The 12,050-nt window shown below is 42.3% G+C and overlaps 1 long non-coding RNA gene across 1 annotated transcript; it reads left to right on the top strand.

Annotated features, from left to right (window-relative positions):
* Positions 1 to 1,956: 1,956 nt before the first annotated feature.
* LOC127534598 (uncharacterized) lies at positions 1,957 to 11,147 on the top strand. The gene is made up of 3 exons (XR_007942771.1): positions 1,957 to 2,784; positions 3,585 to 3,660; positions 10,670 to 11,147. It is a non-coding gene; the product is annotated as an uncharacterized LOC127534598 (long non-coding RNA).
* The last annotated feature ends 903 nt before the right edge of the window (positions 11,148 to 12,050 follow it).

Below are 12,050 nucleotides of genomic sequence, written 5' to 3'. Positions count from 1 at the left end.
GGTCTTCAGTCACGAGAGCTTCTGATTTCAGTGAGATGAATCGGAAGGCTTCAGTGCTGTAAAGTCAGTGAAATTTCTCTTAAAGGACTTCTATGGCATAACAGTCCCCTAGAATATTCAATCCTGTTACCAAACGCCCAATATCAGGTAAATTCCAGTTGTTTCCAAAAGCGCTTTAGTGCCAGAGAAACTAAAGCCAAGACACGCCATTTATTTAGTCGCAATGTAATTGTAGTGCTTCATGCATCTTTCTCTATTTTGGAGACAAACTGCACTTTCTTATTAAAAGCAGGAAATATTTAGTGGTGTTAAATAAAAAAAACGTTTACATTGAACGTCTTCTTCAGTGTTCTTTAGATTACAAAACATTTCAATCTCCAGTGAGGCTAAGGAGACAGTTTGGCAGTTTTCTAACTCAATCTTTAACGTTCTCTCACACACAAATGACATGCTTTTATTGTGTTATCCCCCTTTTAATGTTGCATTCACAAACACACGTGATTTACAGTCTGTTTTGATGTTGGACAATATTTTAGGCCAAAGTGAAGGAGCCACAATACAATCTTAGAATTGCCTGACCCTGCTGCTGTGAACTTCACTTGATTTTTAAAATAATTGTAGCATGAAAACGACCACAACACATGTCTGCTACAATAATTATGGGGTAAATATGTTCATTTATTTATATTTGGTGAAAGTAAAGTTGTCTTTGCCTCTCCATTCCCACATCAGGCTGCTTCTTGGCACGGACCATTTGTTTTACACCGGGCAGCAGGAAAACAGGGAGATCACCTGAAAACAGGCTCAAGGCTGCCCCTGCGTGGGCAACACAAGAACCGACAAATCCTCAGATGCTGCTGCTGCTGCTGTGATAGGTTTTCCTTTGATTTTGTGCTCGGATTTTTTCCCCCCTTTTTATTATCTCTGCGATAATTGCTCGTTTCAAAGGTCACATCCTGCAATTATGACTGACAACAATTAATCTCTGTCATTTGAGTCTCGTTCAAACTCACTCTGACATGCAGGTTCATGGCACTGTTACTGTCTAACAGGTAGTTTGGTCAAAAAAAATAGGCTCTCGCATGCGTGCGTAATTGATCTGGTATTTGTTTTATCTACCAAATAAAAACAGAAGTAGTGTGAGCAAATGTCTCGCTTCCCCCCTCAAAAAGAAACTGCTTGTAAATGAGTCAATTTGAAGGATCGATTGGATTATCATTTCGTTTCCACCTCATACCCACGGGTGAGCGCAGCCGCGACCGGAGCGTATTGATCAGGCTGGATGTAAGAGGAGGCTGCCAAAGATGAGATCCGATAATGAAGGGGCTTATTTGTTTAGTTTAAATTCTTAATCAGTCTGAGCTGGGTGCCAGTGTATCAGTGGATGGAGTGTGAGTCCAACACAGGTCATAAAATGCACCTCAGTCACAGCATCCTGATCTGGTTTTAGCTCATATTTTTATGATGCATTTGAAATTGTTTTTAATTTAAGAATTTGCTCAGCTGAAAGTGGGACTGAAACTGATGTACATAGCTGTAAAAAAGTAAGATTAAAGAAATTTTTTAAGAGTGTCGATAGTTTCATGAAGCAGTGAAGAAGAAAGAGGCAGTATTTAAGCAGACAGTAGAAAGTTTACAGAAACGACAGAACGATTTCTGATTACCACTTACAATTTATTACAAATCCATTTTATTATTATTATTATTATTATTAATTATTATTATACGACAATATTTTGTATTAAAACACATATTCATAGCTGGCTGTAGTCCAACTAAAGCACACTTTTAAGCGACCCTAAACTATATTTATTCATGATGTGATTTTGAGCGTTTGTCGAAAGATATTGCTCAGTTACCCCGAATCTTTTTAACGTCTTTATCCTATTAACACGAACTGTTTTCTAAAAAAAAAATCTGCCTCAGATCGCCTGGATATCACCCCATCGTGCAACATTCAAATATAAGCCAGTTTCCCCCCAGCACAAGATAAAAATAAAACCTACAGAAAGCATTCAGTAAGTCACAATCGTCCTCTGTTCATTCCCTGCACCTGCAGGCGGGCTTCTCACTTCTCAGCCTCTCCAACTTCCAAAGCGCCCTGAGCGCGTCGTGTCGTGCGGAGCCGACCTCAAACCTCTTCCCAGCGAGGCCGAGCCGCCGGCAGCCCCATTAGGTCGTAATGCTCTCTAATATAACCCGAGTCCACCGTCTAATAGATCCAGGCAGGCCTGCCGGCGGCTCTCCCCCTTCGGTAATAACGGGCTGTAATGGAGAGACGAGATGTAAAAAAGCGTCCATGTCAGCAGCATATCGGTGGTTAATGATCTATTAAGTGATCCGTGTGCTTATGGACAGAGAAAAAAAAGTGTTGATGCTTGCTTATTCGCCCCTAATGAGAGTCCCATCCTACGGATTTTAGGAATGAATAACAGAAATAAAATCACCTTTAAAATGTTACATTTAACAGTTGACGCACGGAGGCTGCAGAGGCTGCACAGCTTCCCACAGCTCACATCTCACACCTGCAACGGGCCCTCTGATTTCACACTGGAGGCCCATGCTCTGTCTATAGGAAGAGACACGATTCCCCTCACAAATATGGATTTCTATTCTGTTTCAGGACCTATCCATGCATGTGCATCTGCGCTCCGGAGGTCCGAAAAGCCAGGTTGCATTGCCAAGAACCCTTTGGATGTGAACTCAAACTCGGTCTGTGAGGGAATGACTACAAGGAATACTTTTTTTTTTCTTTTGGAGTCAGAATCTGTGTCTCACTCTCAGGTAAATAGTTGGTTTTATCTGGTCATCCTCTGACTGTTTGCCGTGCGTAATGATTATCTCTAATGGTTCCCAAGAACGTTCTTGGAAATGTGAAAAGGTAGCCGAGCTGGAGGCCCGTGACTGGGGAGAGTGAGGGATGGAGAGACGATGCGGTCGGAGGTGCTGCTTTGATGCAGGATGGAGGAGAGAGACGCACAGAGCAGCTCCGACTTCAACCTCCCAAAAGTTCTACCCGAAACCGTCTTCATTACGCAGTAACTGGCTTTAAAATGCATTACGAGTGGGCTTGCACATTGAGAAGTAATATATGCAAATGCAAATTGCAGACTTTGTTACTAGAACACAGCTGGCGTTTGGTTTATGTTGTATTTATGTAGTTTGACAGAATGGCAAAGTCTGTCGAAAAAAGTTCGGTTGGTACTTTGGCCTTGATGCGTTTTCGTTTTAGCTTTATTAATGAGCTGCTTGATGTTTATTTAAATTTGATAGCTACAACATTTGAAATGCATTTTTACCATCAGACTCCAGCTGCATAATAGATTTCCCATCCGGAATCGCAGTCTAAACAGTTGTTTCCGTTAATTAAGTTTGTTTGGCATAAAATAGTAATAGTGCCAGTCAGGCGGCCAGCGTTTGTCTCTAAGATTTCTAATCTTTGATGCTGTGGCCCTTTTTGCATCAGTTATCTAATATCTTCCGTTTACAATGTGAGACTCACTCAGGCATTCTTGTTTACTCCAGACTGATCGATTATCTCTGTGAAAACATGTATTATTAACACATGTCGTCTGTGTAAACAGGCAGAGGCCAGAAGACTCGCATCCCCATCAGGGATAATTGACTGAAGGGTCTTTCAGGAAAACGACACGAAGTGAGGTAAGTGCAAACTCTGGAAGTCTCATTATTATGAAGAGAAAAAAAAGCATCGATTTAAACAGCCCATATCACATGTTTGTCCCGGTTGCATGCCGTTTTCTTCGTGCACAATTTGACACTCATAGTTCTGCAGCAGTTACATTCTCACCATTTACGCAGTAAGAAGGTGGTTATGTTTGCAGGAGAAATTAGGGCTTATTTCTTGTGACAGGGCGCCTCTGGTGGCGCATTTACTCATTGCTAATAGTTTGATGTGTATCATCAGTGACATGCAGTCTTTTTTTTCTGGCTCTAACCTCATGCAGGCAGCTCCAACTTCAGACCTGAAGCTGTTTGCTTGGCTTTTTCTTTTAAATGACAGAGAGGATATAAAAATATGATGGGGAGGCCAAGGCATAATTGTAGGCCTTTTCTGAGATTAGATGTCTCTGATTGACATGTAGTAAATATAACAACAAATAAATGTCAGTGTGCACTGTACTGGCTTAATCCCAGAAGAAAAAGAACAATAAATCTGCCTTTTGCTGTGGTCATTTCATTAATGTAAATTGCAATGCTATGTACAATAGTCTGGCTTCCTTCCAGTGGGCTCTTTGCTGAGCCTCATGCATGATATTGGGTTTTATCATAAACTGGGGCGGTGTGACCACAGAATGTAGGCGACACCACAAGAACCAAATATCAGAGTGCAAGCATAACATAATTAAAGACCATATTCTCTGGTCATAGCCACAATTTACATCTCTATTTTCTAAGGTCCAATCTGGCTACTGTAACTGCAAGAAACTAAACTCTTATGATGTACTAAAAACATAATTACAATCATTTCTACTCACAAGCCACTCACCATTGTTTGAAACAAATGAAATGCACTTCATGTTTCCTGTAAAACTGATAAGTAACAATTTTCTTCTGATGTCTTTTGCACAGAATCATCCCTGAATCTCTGTCTTGCATCAGCATAGAGAGCATCCGTTGTTGTTCCTGGTCTTTTCTAATTGCCTGCATATGGAGCTGTCAGACCATATCTCTGGGTTACATTAAACCTCCGCTTCATATAATATTCTGGAAAATAATGCGCCATTTACCGTAGAGTACATACAGCAGCAGCATGTTATTAAGCTGAGAGTAAAGAGAGGGTTTTAATAGCCCTCAAATGGCTCTGTGCAATATCTGAGAGGACTTTTTATTTTCCTGTCAAGCGTGTAAAGCATAAATGTTTATGATCAGAGTTAGTTTGTTCTCACTGTCCACTTGTGAATGCTGGAATAAAGCAGCCCGTTGAAGCCAGCAGACCCCCGGGTCAGTTTTATGGCAGCGTTTGAGTGTGTGGGCATGACTGACCTGGAGGTGGGTGGATGCTGCATTTTAGGGGAATGGGCCGAACCGGCGTTTTTCTCTTTAGACATCAACTCCACCTCCTCTCCTCTCCTCTCCTCTCCTCTCCTCTCCTCTCCTCTCCTCTCCTCTCCTCTCCTCTCCTCTCCTCTCCTCTCGAAATTCACGATCAATCTAAAGAAGCCGTCCTTATCAAACATCTCTACTTCCACTCTTTCTGCACCCTTTTATTCCTCCTCTCTCCTCCGTCCACCCTCCCTCGCCTGGTGACCTCCTTGCCTCTCGGCTCTCTCACCCCTCTCCTCTGGCCCTGGCCCTGCCCACCCTGGGTCATTTATCATAGGCCAGGAGGGGAGCCCCCGGGCCTGCAGGCCCCTGTCAGACCCTGCAATCGCCTCTTTGTGGCTCCCAGCAAACAAGTGTCGGATCAGCAAAAGTCTATTAAAGCCTGGTGGGCCTTTCTCAGCCAATTGGGTTCGGGTCACTGAGCTGCTCTCCTTGCTGCTCCGAGAGCTCTTTGTGTCGCCGCCGTTCGCTGACACAGATCCCCACAAGATTAATGATTTTTAGCAGCCATTTGGGTCTCATTCACAGGGTCCTTCTCTCTTTCTTTCTCTTTGCCACTTTTCCTCTTTTCTTCACTCATTCTGTTCTTTTTCTTGAACCTATTTCTTCTTCTACTCTCCCTCTACCTCCTAATTTCTCGCTTTTTGCTCACTGACTTACTCCTCTCCTCCCTCAAACTATCTCAGTGTTGACCACGCGTGTCTTTAGTTTGCAAGGTCATGATTTATACAAGTGTGATTACAACTAATGGCAGCCCCATGTTTATCTAATAATTGTCTTCGATTTACAGGTTTCATCATATGAATGACAAAAATTGCAGCTTGTAAATATGTGCTTTTAGTTGTTTGTTTCAGAGCGATGGGCTCCTGTCTGATGAATTCCAAGGATGTTGAGGAACCAACTGGAGTATCTACATTACACTCCTGGCAGGCTTCCCCACAGTATGCCTCAGGAGGCTCAGAGTAATTTGAAATATTAGAGCCACTTCCACGACTTCCATGTTGCCATGTTCTCAGTGTTGTTTCCAGTAATTACTGCAGGTTAAGTGCACGTCCCGGAGCCCAGTGGAGGCAGCTCTATCCCTCACCTGGGACATGACTCAGCACAGTTCAGGTCATCCGGCCATTTCCCTGACCACTGGACCACACCCCAACCTACTCTAAACCCACAGAACAGGCACTGTTTACGTGCTCACATTCACTTCCATCATGTAATGTAATGGTAGTTTTATTTACTGGCTGAATTGTTTGCAGAGAGATGCCCCCACGCAGACGTGTTTATCTATTTGAATGTTGTAAATGCACGTATTATTTTCTTAATTTTAACATTTTGCAGTTCCAGCTGTGCTGTAAAATGAAATTATATGTAAATTGAAAACAATAGTGGTCACTGTAGTTGTTTATCTTGTCCATCCTGACTGCACTAGGAGATGCTTCTCTAGTGAGTTTTAATTCAATTCAATTTTATTTATATAGCGTCAGTTACAGTCAAATTGTCTCAAGACGCTTTACAGAACCCTTATGCCTGACCCCCAGAGCAAGCCCAAAGGCGACAGTGGCAAGGAAAACACCCTTTTAGCAGGGAAAAAACCTCGAGCAGAACCCGGCTCTATATAGGGGGGACCCATCTGCCTGCTGGCCGGGCGGGTTGAGAAGGACAGAGGAGGGCAAGGGGTAGGGATGGTGGGAAAGCAAGGAAAGTACAACACACATTTGGATAATGTATGACAAGATATGACACAAACAAAGTATAAGCTAACACTGAAAACTCATAGTTTACTCTTATGATGTATGGCTCTGACATTAAATATACTACATATATAGCTAGCAGTAATATTCAAACAGTATGTAGATTAGCATAAAAAGTATAGTGAGGGTGATGCAGAGTTGACTGGTGGAAAAGGGGAGCTGGAAGCGGAGGGTTAATGTAAAATATTGCTGAGAAAATCTCGTCTACTCTCTGTGTAGAATTATACTCCAAAGTTTAACTGCTAATTTGATGCTTCAGTTGTCTGAAATCAGTATGAATCCTACTTTTAGAGCAAATTCCCCACTTCCAGTGCTGCTCAGCAACAAGGGGAAAACAAAAGAAGGAATTTGTATTAAAAAAGATTTACTTTGGACTTTGAACATACTAGTGTAGAGCCTGTGTACTACTGTAGGGCATATTTTTGCACAAAAAGATGACTCTGGATTTTATCTCCCACATTGCAAAGTGGAGGCATGTTAAGAAGGGATCTCTACATGCACTGTGTGGACCCTACTGATTGTTTATAATTGTGTATCTGGGCAGGTGAGTAGCATTTTGAGAATGACAGAAGACATGTGACCCAAAGATAATTAATGACTCCGTTTAAGCTCTTAGCATATTGAAAATCTAAATTATACACCCGGATTTGGATCTTCATCTAACTTGCTGTGCATTAAAACCCAAATATGTCCTGTAAATATTTCCTAATCACCTCTTTTATACATGTTATTGTCACATGTTTACAGGTTCTGTTTCATATATAGTGTTATGGCCAAGCGTGTTGCAGCACTGAGGAAATGTACAGAATATGTGAAAATCTAATATTCTTCTTCTGTGCTAGTGAAGCCATCAACAAGGCTGCTGGTGGGTCAGCATCTGAATTCACCTAAAACTCTCCCTGTGTGTTTACAGCATGTCTGTTTTAGGACTGGATGGATGAACCCAACCCGCTGCCGTGTCCATCCACCTGCCCTGTTTCCTGTCTGATTAATGCTCTACGTGTGTGTGTGTTTGTTTGTATGTGCGGCTGTGTGTAAATGGTTATAGATGGGACAACACCACCACACTGGCAGTCTGAGTCATTACTCACACAGATCGGGAGAGACCCAGGGCCGAGGAACCCCTAACATCCTCCACCTTCCTACACAGGCGCACACACAATCCCACACCTCCATACACATATCCCCAGGTTATTCATTTCTAAGTAGAGTGCCTGGCATTTCACCACATCCTCCCCCCTTTATTAAGAGACTGAAGCTGCGGGTTCCCTCTTGTAGAGGGGGAGTTGAGGGATGGTTTTCGATTGGGACTTATACTCTTTGCTTGCACCCTTCGTTCCTTATCTCTCCTCTCGTCATTTCTCTTAATCTTTCATTTCCATCTCTTTCTCCCTATCTCTTTCTCTTGTTCTCTCTCTTTCGTCCTCGAGAAACTGTCTGCCCTCCCTCACTGACTGTTTGTTTCACCAAAAACACAAGGTAGGGATGAAAAAGGGTGTCTGCTAACTCAGTATGTGTTTGTACGTGCAGTTTAAGCAACTACTGGCCTCTGCAGTTGTAGTAAAAGTGATGTCCACACTGAACATCAAAAGCCAATGAGCCTTTACTCTGGTGCTAAAGTCTGGCTGTACCAGTGGAGATTCCCTTTAATGAATATAATTAATAATAGTGCCACAAGTGCACCACATATTAGAATCAGTGGCACATGCAGGCTGCAAGGCTTCATTTTAGAGGCCAACCGTTTATGATTGTAGAATTTAAGTTTATGGCACAATTTCCTATTTGGGGTTTTCTTTCCCAGCTGCATCTTATGTGGCTGTTTCTGTCTCTTCCTCAAATTGAAAAAGAGTCCTTGCTTTCCTGAATGTATGAGAGCAATTATAGCAACATTATTAGGAGACTGTGGCCCTAAACAGAGTGGTAAAATCACAATATTGTGTCATTGCAAGCTCAGTGTGAGCGCTTGGAAAAAATGTGCGTGCATATTTGTCCGCAAGTTTATCGTGTGTGTGTTCATACATTTGATTTCAGATAAGGTGTATTTGTGGTTCTCGGTGCTTGAGCACGTCTGGTGTTTATAGCATATATGCATGCGTATTTGTGTGTGTAGCAGTATGTATGCATGTGTTGGAAGGGTCTGTGTATGTACAGGAAGAGAGCCTGTAAATAAATCTGTTTGGGGATTGGGGTTGTGGGGATGAAATATGGTCCCAGGGATGTGGAGCAATGTGAAAAACTCGGCAACGCCAGGGAATAACAAATCTCCTGATGTCGCCTCGCCGCAAAATAAATACACTCCCCTGTACAAGTCATCCATCTGGACTATGAGTCGCAACAAAGACGCCCCCAATACATCCCCAACACACACACACACACACACACACACACACACACACACACACACACACACACACACACACACACCCAACCAACCAACACCCATCCCACAGTGGCCATGTTTATTTACCCATTTATTTATTTGTTTGTTTGTTGAATTAATTGGAAACTGCTTGTGGGGGGGGGGATTGGAAAGTGTATTTATTGTGTTTTCTTGTGAATGAAACGTGATCTTTCTCCCCCCCTTCCATCTGTAAAATGCTGTCTGTGTCTTAATGGGTGGTTTGGAGGGGTAGTGATGAAGGATGGAGGGGGAATTGCAGGGTTTGTGGATTGGGTGTTTTAACTAATGATCGATCACGGGGGATTAAATAATTAAATTTCAGCCTTGACAATTTAAAAGTCTCCCTACACGAAGTCGACTGAATGAGGAAAGAGGGAAAGATGAAAGATTCCGCCTGCAGCAATGTATCAGAAGGATTCAACATCCAATACATTATGGGGAGGAAGGTTATGTGTGAGAGTGTGTGTGTGTGTTAGCATGAGAGTGCACTGTTTTCAGCCCATGTGCATGATGCATGTACACAGACACTCTACTGTCTCTTCCTGACATACAGGCTATAGTAAGTACATTCAGCTAACCATGTAGGGCCACCAGATTCTTCTTCACCTTCCTTATCTGGGCCTCTTCTTCCAGACACCCCATTACTACCCCCTCTGCAGCACTAAAAGCTCCTACGTGGGGCATTATGTATGTGTATTTTTAAAAAGAAGAATAACCACACAACAACAGCATAAAGGCGTTCACTTATTCCAATTAAAGGATAAGATGTGTTGTTGTTGTTTTTGAGAATCCCGTTTTCTTTTTCCAATTAAGGTCTATTCTTTTGGCTTAATTAGGTCACGGTGATATGGTTTGTGTGTTTGTGTGTGTGTGAGGGTCATTCTGTCCCTCCCAGGGATAAATATTAGCCCTCGTTGTTTGCAAATAGGTGATGTATGGTGGCCATATCTCTCGGTGATGAATGTTTTTTAGAAATTTCCTCTCCTTTATCAATTGACTAACAAACCCATGTATCACTGCCACTCTCTCCCACTCCCCATATAAATTAAATAACCAGCTCTCTCCACCCTCTCCCTCTCTTCTACTTTTCACATTTCCTCTCATCTGCACCTCCACGCTCCCCGATTTCCCTTTCATTACTCCTCTTAACTTTATTCATTTTATTACATTTTGCACATTTTATTTCACAAAAACACATCAAAACCAACAGCAGTCAGAGTTGTTGTGGGGTAATAATACATTTGTTACATACATCTCAAACTGAATTGTCCCTGTAATGCGATGGGAACAGAAAAGGTGATTTTCAGTGATTGCCACTTTGCCTTCCAGCAAATTATTAGATGAACTCATCATCAGGCGACGTCTGACACACTTAAGGATGGATCTTCATAAGTGAAAATATGTTTACTCGTCCCTGTTTATCACTGTGACGCTCTCTAAATCTGCTGTCTTTCAGATGGACGGCGGGTAAAGAGCTACAGGCTGGAGCTGGGTGGCTTCCTTTCTGTCACGAGATGATGACAGGAGGCCGATTATGCCAGAGTGCCATATTGTAAACTACTCATCATTAGCGGGCTCATCCCAGCTAACGACCGCACTGGAGATAAACAGGAGCGACGTGGAGAGCCATCTTAATCAGGAGGGCTGTTTAAAAGTGGGGCTCTGTCATTAAGCACAGCTGTATCACACCAGGATATGGGAGATGTTGAGCTGTAAAGCTGTGCTGTGAAGCTGGCTCAGATCCCAGCCTGGAGCTCTGCAGGGGTCCAATGTTGTTCTGATGGCCCCTTTAAATCCAAAATGATCAAGAATAGAAAGATAAGCGCGCAAAACATCCAGCCACATTAAATTATTACCCGCCATCCAAGGGCTCCGGTCACAGCCTCCCAGGGACGCTCTGAAACTTCACTCAATAGGATGAGTTTGGGGGGGGGGGGGGGAGTGGGGGTGAGATGAGTTCAATTTGTAGTTTATGTGAATCGTACTCCCTCGCTCCTGCTGTCTCCTCTGCTGTGTTTATACACAACACTCCCTTTTCTCCTCATCTCCCCTTCCACAATCATCTTTGGCTTTGGAGAGAAAACAAATAGATCTGTAATGATGAGAATAATACTCCTCTGTAATGCACCCTAGCACAAAAAACAACAACTTTCAGGAGGATTTGCTTGCCTTTCCAGGTCAATAATCCTGCTGTTTATACAAATGCACGTAGGAAATATTTTTGGTGAAGCTAAAAGACACTTCAGCGTCATGTTTCTTCACATTTGTTGAAGAGCAGGTTTGCAGTTTTCTAAGTCTAAGCTTGTTTAACAGTAAAATGGTTTGTAAATGACAAATGTGGACCTCAAAGGATGGTTTCAAGACTTGTGATTTTTTTTAACCTATGATTATTTTCTCTGTTTAACCACATTTTATGATTCTCTTTCTGCGTATCCTCTGTTTCTCTCATCTCAGCCTAAGCTTTGTGTACATTAATTCTCAGTGAGATCTTCAAATTGTTGATTTTGTTCAACCAAAATTCTCAGATATTCAATTTGCAATAATGTTTAACAGTAAGTGTCACAAATAAGCATATTTGAGAATCTTGAACTTGCGAATGTTCGACGTATTTCTAGTTAATAAAGCAAATCATAATGGCAAATTGTTTGAAAATTTTAAAACTCTTCATTTTTGGATTTTTGTCAACAAGGATTATCTCCTCTGTCATTTTCAGATTCACACAGATTTAGATCTCAGTTTTATCTTTTCCTCATGTCCAGCTCCTTGCGTCTCTCTCATGATGTCTCCCAATAACTGGCTCTCTCGTCCTGTAGATGGACAGGCCTGAGTTGTCTGGA

Source organism: Acanthochromis polyacanthus, chromosome 6 (genome assembly GCF_021347895.1).
Source record: "Acanthochromis polyacanthus isolate Apoly-LR-REF ecotype Palm Island chromosome 6, KAUST_Apoly_ChrSc, whole genome shotgun sequence".
NCBI lineage: Eukaryota > Metazoa > Chordata > Actinopteri > Pomacentridae > Acanthochromis > Acanthochromis polyacanthus.
Note: the sequence above shows the minus strand (reverse complement) of the source record. Positions and strands in the feature narration are given on the sequence as shown.